The sequence below is a fragment of the Triticum dicoccoides genome, chromosome 6B (assembly GCF_002162155.2).
Source record: "Triticum dicoccoides isolate Atlit2015 ecotype Zavitan chromosome 6B, WEW_v2.0, whole genome shotgun sequence".
NCBI classification, from domain to species: Eukaryota; Viridiplantae; Streptophyta; class Magnoliopsida; order Poales; family Poaceae; genus Triticum; species Triticum dicoccoides.
In genome coordinates, this window is record NC_041391.1 from 208,568,295 (window position 1) to 208,581,460 (window position 13,166).

Below are 13,166 nucleotides of genomic sequence, written 5' to 3' on the forward strand. Positions count from 1 at the left end.
AACAGATAATATAATAGCATGAATACTTCATAAATTATAGATACGTTGGAGATGTATCAGCATTCCCAAGATTAATTCCTTCTCATCCTCGAGTAGGTAAATGATAAATGAAATAATTTATGAAATGTGAATGCTAGCAGGTGCACAAGCTTGATCAATGATAATTTCAATCACCTCTTCTCGCATCAATATATGTCATAACGGTAGCTCATCTCATAAAACTTCTCATGATCAAGTAACAAGCTATTCAAATGTTAAAGCATAGACCATAAACTTTCTTGAAAACTAGCAAACTATGCTCTAAGTCATCAAACAATTGCAATTCATCTTATTTTCAGGAAGGGTCTATGTAAGAGCTTTGATTTAGAAAGTCCCACATACTCAACTATCATATAGTCTTCTGTGGTTGCTACCACTCAAAGCATATTTTTAGAACAAATAGCATCGATCGAACACAGAGAAAGATAGGGGCTTAATGTTTCGCCTCCCAACTTACTTATCATATAGATATTTGTCAACAATAATAATTCATGATCAAATATATTTGAATGGCCATATATGCTTAGATCTTTCCCTGTCACATGATGCTTTCTAACTAAAGAGTAGGTTGGAATGAGAAGGAATACTACTGACTCTTGCATAAAAGTAAAATATAGGCCCTTCGTAAAGGGAAGCAAGGATTTGCAGAGGTGCCAGAGCTCGAAGCTTTTAAACAAAGATGAAAATAATTTTGAGAGGTATGCTTTCATTGTCAACATAACAACCAAGAGTTCCCAATATCTTCCATACTGGATACATTATAGGCGGTTCCCAAACAGAATGGTAAATTTTTTTACTCCCCCTCCACCAACAATCATCAATCCATGGCTTGCCCGAAACAACGGGTGCCTCCAACTAACAACAATCCTGGGGGAGTTTTGTTTGCAATTATTTTGATTTGATTTTGATCTTTTGATCATGGGACTGGGCATCCAGTTACTAGCCATTTTTCTCGTGAATGATGAGCGGAGTCCACTCATCGTGAGAATAACCCACCTAGCATGGAAGATACTGACAGCCCCTAGTCGCGACATGAGCGATTCGGGCATACAAAACAGATTATTATTTGAAGGTTTAGAGTTTGGCACATGCAAATTTACTTGGAACGGCAGGTAAATACCACATATAGGTAGGTATGGTGGACACTCATGGAAGAAACTTGGTTCAAGGAATTTGGATGCACAAGCAGTATTCCCGCTTAGTACAGATATTTTGGCTAGCAAAGGATTCTAAATAGCAAGCACCACATGTTGGAGGATCTATAACAATTTAACTTCTATACAAATATACCCAAGCATAACTCATTAAATTGTCTTCCTTGTCCAATTTCAACTAATTTTCTCAGGTTTGAAAATAATTAATGGGTCTCACAATCATAGAAGATGTCTAAGATAGTATATTTATATGTGAAATCTCTCTTCCTTCAATATTCTTTCATGAATTGTTCAAGTGACCAATACAATGTTTGCTAACCTTCAATAAATTTACCACCTCTACTTCTTAGATGTGAAGTCATTACTCCCAATGGGTTAAGCATATGAAACATATATAATTTCAGATTTATGACATTCAACTCATTCAACCATTTACTCATAGAATATAAGTGAAGCACACGAGTAAATGACAAACTACTCCAAAAAGATATAAGTGAAGATCAATGAGTAGTTCAATAATTATGTAGCTATGTGAAGACTCTCTATAATTTAATAATTTCATATCTTGGTATTTTATTCAAACATCAAGCAAAGCAAAAGAAAACGAAATGATACTCCAAGCGAAACACATATCATGTGGTGAATAAAAATATAGCTCCAAGTAAAGTTACCGATGGACGAAGACGAAAGAGGGGATGCCATCCGGGGCACCCCCAAGCTTAGTCTCTTGGTTGTCCTTGAATATTACCTTGGGCTGCCTTGGGCATCCCCAAGCTTAGGCTCTTGCCACTCCTTATTCCATAGTCCATCGAATCTTTACTCAAAACTTGAAAACTTCACAACACAAAACTCAACAGAAAACTCGTAAGCTCCGTTAGTATAAGAAAATAAAACCACCACTTAGGTACTGTTGTGTACTCATTCTAAATTCATGTTGGCGTAATATATACTGTATTCCAACTTCTCTATGGCTCTCCGATACTACTCATAGATTCATCAAAATAAGCAAACAACACATAGAAAACAGAATCTGTCAAAAACAGAACAGTCTGTAGTAATCTGTATCATTCGAATACTTATGTAACACCAAACATTCTACCAAATTAGGAAAACCTGAGAAATTGGTGTACCAATCTAGAGCAAGAATAATCAGATCAAAATCACGTTACTGTGAATTATAAAAACTAATTTACTGGGCACAAAAGTTTCTGATTTTCAGCAGGATCAACACAACTATCACCGTAAGCTATCCTAAAGGTCTTACTTGGCACTTTATTGAAACAAAATCTATAAAACATGATTAATACAGTAGAATAATCATGTGAACACACAAAAACAGTAAAGCTAAATATTGGGTTGTCTCCCAATAAGCGCTTTTCTTTAATGCCTTTTAGCTAGGCATGATGATTTCAATGATGCTCGCATAAAAGATAAGAATTGAAACATGAAGAGAGCATCATGAAGAATATGACTAGCACATTTAAGTCTAGCCCACTTCCTATGCATAGGGATTTTGTGAGCAAACAACTTATGGGAACAATAATCAACTAGCATAGGAAGGCAAAACAAGCATGACTTCAAGATTTTAAGCACATAGAGAGGACACTTGATATTATTGCAATTCCTACAAGCATATGTTCCTCCCTCATAATAATTTTCAGTAGCATCATGAATGAATTCAACAATATAACCAGCACCTAAAGCATTCTTTTCATGATCTACTTGCATAGAAATTTTACTACTCTCCACATAAGCAAAATTCTTCTTATTCGGAATAGTGGGAGTATCATAAGAGACTCGAATACTATAAATTGTTTCCACATTAAAAGAGTAATGTTCAGAAAAAGGGTAATCATAATCATGACAATTTTTATAAATATAATCATCACTACTTTTTATAGCATAAGTTTCATCACAATAATCATCATAAGTAGCAACTTTGTTCTCATCATAATCAATTGAAACCTCTTCCAAAATAGTGGATTCATCACTAAATAAAGTCATGACCTCTCCAAATCCACTTTCATAAATATTATAAGATTCAACACCCTCCAAAATAGTGGGATCATTACTTCCTAAAGTTGACACTCTTCCAAACCCACTTTCATCAATATAATCATCATAAGTAGGAGGCATGCTATCATCATAACAACTTTGCATATCAAAACTTGGGAGGCTAAAAATATCATCTTCGTTAAACGTAGCATCCCCAAGCTTGGGACAAACATTAATTGCAGCACATATATTCTCAAACATGTCATCCACATCAAACATAGCATCCCCAAGCTTGGGCCTTTTCATATCATAAGCATAATCACTCTCATCATTAATAGTATGGATAGCACCAAGTTTGGGGATGCGACGCTTAGGTCAAAAGGCTTCAGCCTAACAATCTCAAACCCAAAGCGGAGAATTGCGTCTTCATAGGATACCCTAAAGAAACTATTGGGTATACCTTCTACCATAGATCCGAAGGCAAGATCTTTGTTGCTGAGAATGGATCCTCTCTAGAGAAAGAGTTTCTCTCAAACGAAGTGAGTGGGAGGAAAGTAGAACTTGATGAGGTAGTTATACCTTCTCTCGAATTGGAAAATAGCACATTAGAGAAAACCGTTCCCGTGATGCCTACACCAACCAGAGAGGAAGCAAGTGATGATGATCATGAAACCTCAGATCAAGTTACTACTGTACCTTGTAGGTTGACCAGAACATGTTCGGCACCAGAGTGGTATGGTAATCCTGTCCTGGAAGTCATGTTGTTGGACAATGGCGAACCTACGAACTATGAAGAAGCTATGATGAGCCCAAACGACAAATGTCTTGAGGCCATGAAATATGAGATAGGATCCACGTATGAGAACAAAGTGTGGACTGGACTTGCCCAATGATTGGCAAGCCATCGAGAATAAATGGATCTTCAAGAGGAAGACGTACGCTGATGGTAATATCATTGCCTACAAATCTCGACTTGTCCCAAAAGGTTTTCGACAAGTTCAATGGCTTGACTACGATGAGACTTTCTCACCCGTAGTGATGCTTAAGTCCGTCGGAATCATGTTAGCAATTGCCGCATTTTATGATTATGAAATCTGGCAAATGGACGTCAAAACTGTGTTCATTAGCGGGTTTCTTAAAGAAGAGTTGTATATGATGCAACCAGAAGGTTTTGTTGATCCTAAGGGTGCTAACAAAGTGTGCAAGCTCCAGCGATCCATCTATGGACTGGTGCAAGCATCTCAGAGTTGGAATATACGCTTTGATGAGGTGATCAAAGCATTTGGTTTTATACAGACTTACAGAGAAGCATGTATTTACAAGAAAGTGAGTGGGAGCTCCGTAGCATTTCTAATATTATATGTGGATGACATATTGCTGATTGGAAATGATATAGAATTTCTGGATAGTGTGAAAGGATACTTGAATAAGAATTTTTCAATGAAAGACCTCGGTGAAGCTTCTTACATATTGGGCATCAAGATCTATAAGGATAGATCGAGACACCTGATAAGACTTTCACAGAGCACATACCTTGACAAGATTTTTAAGGAGTTCAAAATGGACCCGTCAGAGAAGGAGTTCTTTCCTGCATTGTAAGGTGTGAAGTTGAGTAAGACTCAAAGCTTGACCACAGTAGAAGAAAGAGAAAGGATGAAGGTCATTCCCTATGCCTCTATAATGTATGCCATGTTGTGTACCATACTTGACGAGTCTGGCAAGGGGGTGCAAGAGTGATCCAGGAGTGGATCACTGGACAATGGTCAAGATTATCCTTGAGTACCTAAAGAGGACTAAGGAAATGTTTCTCGGTTATGGAGGTGATAAAAAGTTCGTCGTAAAGGGTTATGTCGGTGCAAGCTTTGACACCGATCTGGATGACTCTAAGTCGCAAACCGGATACGTATAGTGGAGCAGTCATTTGAAATAGCTCCAAGTGGAGTGTGATAGCAGAATCTACATTATAACATAGAGATTTGCAAAGTACACACATATCCGAATGTTGCAGACCCGTTGACTAAAACCTCTCTCACAAGCAAAACTGATCAAACCCCAGATCTCATTGGGTGTTACTCACATGGAGATGTGAAGTAGATTATTGACTCTAGTGCAAGTGGGGGACTGTTGGAAATATACCCTAGAGGCAAAAATAAAATATTTATTATCATATTTCCCATTCATGATAAAAGTTTATTATTCATGCTAGAATTGTATTGATCAGAAACTTGAATAGATGTGTCAATACATAAAGTATAATGTGTCCCTAGTATGCCTCTACTAGACTAGCTCGTTGATCAAAGATGGTTAAGGTTTCCTAACCATAGACATGAGTTGTCATTTGATAATGGGATCACATCATTAAGAGAATGATGTGATGACCTAGACCCAACCATAAGCTTAGCATCAGATCGTTTAAGTTATTTTCTATAACTTTCTTCATGTCAAGTATCTGTTCCTTCGACCATGAGATCATGCAACTCTCGGATACCGGAGGAATACCTTGTGTGCTATCAAACATCACTTCGTAACTGGGTGATGATAAAGGTGCTCTACAGGTATCTCCGATGGTTTCTGTTGGGTTGGCATGGATCAAGACTGGGATTTGTCACTCCGTTTGACGGAGAGGTATCTCTGGGCCCTCTCGGTAAGAGAACATCAGAAGCTTGCAAGCAATGTGACTAAGGAGTTAGTCATGGGATCTTGTATTAAAAATGAGTAAAGTGATTTGCCAGTAACGAGATTGGACTAGGTATGAGATACCGACGATTGAATCTCGGGCAAGTAACATACCGATGGATAAAGGGAACCGCATACGGGATTAACTGAATCCTTGACGTCGTGGTTCAATTGATAAAAGATCTTCGTGAAATATGTAGGAACCAATATGGGCATCTAGATCCCATTATTGGTTATTGACCAGAGAGGTGTCTCGGTCATGAATACATGATTCCTGAACCCGGAGGTTCGCACGCTTAATGTTCGTTGACGATAGAGTAGTATTGGGATATTTGATGATTGGTAGCCGAATGTTGTACGGAGTCCCGGATGAGATCCCGGACGTGATGAGGAGTCTTGGAATGGTCGAGTATATGTGGAAAGTTGTTTCCAGGGTTCCGGAAAAAGTTTCAGTTTTTTCGATATTGTACCGAGAAGCTTCCAGAAGGTTCCAGAAACTTCTAGAGGAATCCAGAAGTCCACCAAGTATTCCACCATGTCCCAAGGGTCAGCATGGGCTGAGGGGAGGTGCACTGGCCTTATTGCGCCAGGCGCACACAAGCCCCTCAAAGGCCCATGTAGTTGAGAAAGGTGGAAAGTCCACTTTTGTATGGAAGGGAAGGAGGATGAGTAGGATTCCACCTCCTCCCCCCTTGGCTGCATCCTATGGTTTGTAGGGGCTGTTCCCCACGCCCTTCCACCTATATATAAAGGGGAGGGGGCACCCCAAGAGGATACACAAAGCCCTTGGCGCCCCTCTCTCTCTCCCATTACTCCATAGTTCCACCGCCTCGTCTCGGCGACGCTTAGCGAAGCATTGTCGGTGCTCCACCACCACCATCACCATCACATTGTCGTGTTGGTTGTGACCCCATCTACTTCTTCTCTCTCTCTCTCTTGCTGGATCAAGAAGGAGGAGACTTCATCGAGCTGCACGTGAGTTAAACTCGGAGGTGTCATCCGTTAGGCACTGGATTGGTTGGATCATGATTGGATCGCGAATAGTACGACTACATCAACCGTGTTATATACGCTTCTGCTTAGCGATCTACAAGGGTATGTAGATGCTCTCCCCCTCTCGTAGCTATGCATCTTCATGGATAGATCTTGCGTGTGCGTAGAATGTTTTTTGTTTTCCATGCATGCACGTTACCCAACAAAAAGTTCATCGTATTTGAAAAGAAGTTCCATCAATTTAAAGAAAAAGGTTCACGAATTCGAACCAAATCATCAAACCAGGAAGAGAAAAACAGAAGAAAAAAAACGAAAAAGCAAAAGGAAACAAGAAATATTAAAACAAGGAAAGAGATGTAAGTTGATAAATCATGTATGGTGGTGTGATGGTTACTGTAGCATAGCTCAATGCAGAGGTCGCTGGTTTCATCCCCTGTGGGGCTGCTTTTGTGTGTTTAAAAAAGCAAAGATGGGCCGGTAGAGCGCGGGAGCGCTTCATGCCCTCGTTTGCAATGTGCATGCTTCAGGCCCTCGTTTGCAAAGTGCACATTAACGGGCATGTGAAGCGCCAAATAGGAAGCGCCGCACCGGTTTGCAGCTTTGCGTGTAATCGGCGCTACAAGTATCGAATAGGATTCGCGAAAAGCCATAGACTAAGACCAGGCCGGGCCTGGGGAAACAAAATGGGTTGAACACGTAGCCTCACGCCCTAAGAAAGAATACTACATGTTGCTCTGTTGTGTTGGGAGAAGGAACTCATCTAGGACTGTTTTCATCAAGATGATGTCCAAGCGATCCTTGGCATCCCCATTTGTGAGCACACATACAATTTTTTAGCTTGGAACTTTGACAACGAGGGCCTTTTTTCTGTCAAGTCAGCTTACAAAGTTCATGTTGATATGCTGAAGAGGGAAGTGGCTAGACAGGGAGGACAAAGTTCTGTGATTGATGAGAGCCACTCTGAGAATTTTTCTGCCCTTTGGAAAGCTAATTGCCCGCCGAGAGTTCACCATTTCCTCTGGAGATTTGAGTATAATAGTCACCCAATGTATATGAACATTAGTAGAAAAAGTGTTTACCTGGATACAAGATGCACAGTTTGTGGAAAAAAAATTAGGATGGTGGCCACTTGTTTTTCAAGTGTAAGTATGTCAGGCAGCAATGGCGAGCACTTCTCATGGAAGATGTTCGAGTCCATTTAGCCCAGTTCAACAACCCAAAAGCTATTATTTAGGCCATTCTAAAACTGACTGAGGAAAAGAAACTTTTGACAATTGCACTTCTTTGGTAATGTAGACAGAATATAATCGAGGTAACCATGGTGAGAATGAATGGAGGTTGATGCTTCCCAATATACTGTTCGCAGCCATGCAAGTGAGTGGATCGAGCTCCTTGGTCAAAAAACAGGGGTGCAAACTCCCGCCCCAGCTACCTGGAGAGCACCTCCCGTAGGAAAATATCCAGATTAATGTGAATGTGACGTTTTATGTTTAGTCTAGACATGGTGGTTAGGGTGTGATCTGCTGGGATTCTGAGTCATAAATCTAGTTCATGGAGGCTGGTTCAGTGAATGAGCAAGCTGATGCCTTACATGCAGAGACTTTGGCTCTATCCCATGCAATTATTTTTTTGAAGGAAAAGGTAGATCGGGATCTACCTTATGCATTCAAAACGGGGTTAAAAACCCGGATGACAGAAGTCATATTACATGAAGGTGGTGTGAGCGCAACACAGCGTGTGCAGCAGGCCACCACCGTGCCTAAACAAGAAGAAAGTGAAAAGAGAGGGAGCTAGCACTACTAGGGAAAAGGCTAGCAGCAGCGCGGGTTTTAGGCTAGCAGCAGCGCGGGTGGCCGCGCTACTAATAAGGCGCTACAGCTAACTCATAGTAGTAGCGCGGCCCTAACCCGCGCTACTACTGTTGACGATATCAGCAGCAATTTTTGTGAACGCGCTACTATTAACTAGCTGTAGTGATTTCGCCATCCCTCGCTACTGCTATATCTTTCATCATTTTCCCATTACCCCTCCCTTTCAGTTCTCCTTTCAGATACTAGATACTAGGTACTGCTAGTAGATATCAAATTCATAAACCATTACTAGGTACGGTAGTACTCCCTTCGTTCCAAATTACTCGTTGTGGTTTTAGTTCAAACCACGATGAGTAATTTGGAACGAAGGGAGTACTAGATAACAATTTCATGCATAGCCAACATATATGCATCCTCAAGCAGAAGGTCATATCAACGGCCATCATCATATGTAGTTCTAGATGATATCGACGACGATCATCATATGTAGTTCTAGATGATATAGCCACACACACATGTAGTTCTAGATGATATAGCCACACACACATATGTAGTTCTAGATGATATCGAAGAAAATCATCATCCTCAAGCCTGGGCGGTTGGTGTTCCTGATAGTAATTAGGATGGCCTGTCCAACACGAAGATTCTTGCCATCGAGGAATTTCTTCCACCCAACCGAGTTTAAGTGTGTGCGACCGTCCGTGTCCACGCGGTAAGTACAGGTTGTGACGAAGCCCCTTGCAGTAAGGAGTAGTCCAGCTGAGCCTTCTTCATCAGGCTCGATACCATAACCCACAGATATGCTCTTTGCCAATTTCTGAATAAGAAAAACATATCAATTAATAAGCATGTGATCGAACTCTACACTAAAACATATCATCGACTAGATTCCACACAACATACCATATCATTGGACTGTACACTAAGTAATTTACACTATTAATTTGCATTTGTAAGTATCACATACCATATCATGTCGATCAACCATGGTATTTGTCAAGCGGGTCACGAATGGCACCCCGACAAAGTCAGCACGTGGCGGAATTATGTCCCACAGGTTGGACACCTCCTCCTCACTCAGCCTTGTTCTTTAAGCTACGATGGCTTCATGAAGTGGGTCCTCATCATCTTCATCGAGTGGGTCCTCATTATCTTCATCATCTTCATCATCTTTGTCATCTTCATCATCTTCCACCAGGTTGAGATAAATGACAGCTAGCTTGGGTCTTTCTGCTCGGAAGTTGAAGCTGATCAACTCACCACCAGTAAGATGCATGCGAGCGACGAAACGGACCCATCCATCTCCTCCAATCTGCGACATATTGCGTCCTTTCTCGACCTCCATAGTGTACGGCCCCCAGGAGCCTCAAATGTCACAGTGTCTCCTGTCAGCTTGTTGAATTTCAACCTCACATTGCATGGGATGATCTGTTAAAATAAGCAAAATGACACAATACAGTAATGCCAACACTAAAAATAAAATAGTTATTACATTTCATCTAATTTCTTACCGCCGCATGACGAAAACTCGGCTGGAAGTAGATGCCGAACAGCTTGCCAGTTGTAAGGCCGCTGGCGCATCTTGACTTGCACAGTCGACATAGTGGTGGTGGTGGTGGCGCCATTCTTCCTAAAGCAATATGAGCAAAGGATTAACGATCAACTAAATCAAAATGTTCTAAGTGAACTAAATCAACTAGCCTACTAAATCAACTAAATCATATCAACTAAATCAAAATGTTCCAAGTGAACTAAATCAACTAGCCTACTAAATCAACTAAATCATATCAACTAAATCAAAATGTTGCATATGAACTAGCCTACTAAATCAACTAAATCAAAATGTTTTAAATCAACTAAATTAACTAAATGAATTAGCCTACTAAATCAACTAAATCAAAATGTTCTAAGTCAACTGAATCAACTAGCCTACTAAATCAACTAAATCATATCAACTAAATCAAAATGTTCTAAGTGAACTAAATCAACTAAATCATATCAACTAAATCAAAACGTTGCATATGAACTAGCCTACTAAATCAACTAAATCAAAATGTTCTAAGTCAACTAAATTAACTAAATGAATTAGCCTACTAAATCAACTAAATCAAAATGTTCTAAGTCAACTAAATCAACTAGCCTACTAAATCAACTAAATTATATCAACTAAATCAAAATGTTGCATATGAGCAGGAGGGAGAAGGAGGGGCGACTCGAGGAGGGAGAAGAGAGTAGGATGGAGGAGGAAGGCGGAGCAAGGAGGGGTCGGCCGGCGCGGCCAGTTGAGGGAGGACGGAGGAGGAAGGCGGAGCGAGGAGGGGCCGGCCGGCGCGGCCAGTCGAGGGAGGACGGAGGAGGAAGGCGGAGCGAGGAGGGGCCGGCCAGCGGCGAGTGGAGAGGGAGGACGGAGGAGGAGGCCGGTACCGAGTCCAGCAAGGAGGAGGAGGTGACGGCACGCGGCGCAGACGGAGGAGGGGCAACGGGGGCGCGCGGCGCAGACGGATCGGAGAGGATTGAGTGGCTGTGTGTGTGAGTGGATCGGAATGGAGGAGATGGGGGAGATGAATGGCTTAGCAGGAGCGCTCTTTAGGAAAAGACGCTGCTGCTACGCTCTCTAGCAGCAGCGCCTTTCATAATAAAGCGCTACTGCTACGTGTCAGCATGTAAAAATAGACTTTGTTCAATATATCAAAAATACATTGATCATCAACGATCTTTTTGTGTACAATCTAATTTGTCAATATGAGTCCTCACCGGTTTAGGAACAGGTGAAGACTCATATTGCAGCCACAAATTCTGCACATAGAGTTCAATGAAGATCAAGTGCTTGTCAAAGTTTGAGAAGTAACATATTTAAGGTGGTAGAAACTCTCTTCACGGAGCGAGGTGGGACTAAATTTTTGTAGGAAACTTAGCAGTAGCGCTTATCTGAGAAATGCGCTGCTACTATGCTACGTAGCAGTAGCGCGCGTCGCTATAACGCGTTGCTGCTATAACTAGCCTCGCGGTGGCCTCGTAGGAATTATAGCAGCAGCGCGTCTTTGGGAGGACGCGCTACTGCTATATTTGTCTCAGCAGCGAGTTTCGTCTGTGCGCGCTACTGCTAATTAGCAGCGAGTTATTTTGAAGCGCGCTGCTGATAAGATTCTGTGTATAGGCTTTTCCCTAGTAGTGTAGCCTTGGAGGAAAAGATCAACATAATTACACAAAGTAGGTAAGTCTCGATCTCGTCGGGCTCTATGCTTCTAGAGACGAAGAAGTTGACGAATCTATTCGAAAGCCCGAGTTTCAGTCCATGTCTCTGCCCTGAAGACGAGATCGTTTCGGGCAGTCCATAGGGCAACCGCACTCGCCGGAAAGAGGACGTGCCAGAGTTTTCTGTGCGTGGCCATGGCCTCCTCAGATAAAATGAAGGGTTGCAGGTTCGGGCAAGTAATGGCGATACGTTGCAGACTGACCCTGTGCCAAACTGCATCGGCTTATCGGCATCTCAGGATAATATGATAAATGGTTTCTGATGCGGAGCACTAGTCGCAACCATTATGAGTTGTGATCCTCCATTGTTTCTTCAGCATATTGTCCCTTGTATTCACTCGTCCACATACCGCCAGCCAAAGGAAACTCTATGTTTGCTGAGAATAATATTGTCCCAGATCTTGTCTTTCAAGGGGCACTCTATCCCCTTAAAAGTGAGCATCTCATGCAATTATTGTGGCCGTTCATCCTGGGTAGGTCCAATGTCCGTTTGAAACTGCCAGTCTCATTCTTCAAAAAGTTGTTACCTCGAGCTCTTATGACTTTGCACCACTAGGTCGTCTGTTCTGCGACACCAAGTTTATACTGAATACTCCCTCCGTCTAGGTATATAAGTCATCTTAAGTTGCTCACGGCGATCAAGGCGGAGGAGAAAACGAGAGAACTTAATGTCTTTTTGCTAATTAATAGCATTGCATGCAATGAAATAACCACTGCATGTCATGTTTGGTAGTCCCAAGTCAATGAAAGCATGCACGACCACATCTCTTATTGGTTGATATGTCACGAAACAAGAAACGAGGAGGGAGTTAATGTATTGTGCCTAAGTGTTTTGGGATTATTTGATTTTCGTAAGGTGACTTACACACCTAGACGGAGGGAGTACCCCATTTATTCAAGCTGAGATTGTCCATACTGAACGTAGTTGCAATAAGTCAGCGCAGGTGCTGGCGGATATGGGTGCAAGGTTAGCTGTTGGTGAAGCGTATTTGTGAGTTGATCATTTTCCTGTTGATGTAACCCGCGTTGTAACCCGCGATTCTGCCGTGTCTTAGATGGAATACAAGTGTTCCATTTCAGAAAGAAGGAAGATAAATATTCGAGGATTGATTAGTATTTTTATTCTTTCCTTATTTTACCTCAATATTTAAGTGCGCTATAATCTCTTCCATAATTACCCGCAAAAGAAATCTCTTTCCTAATTTGTAGACGTAAATAAATCCCTAATAGGCCTGCACAATCA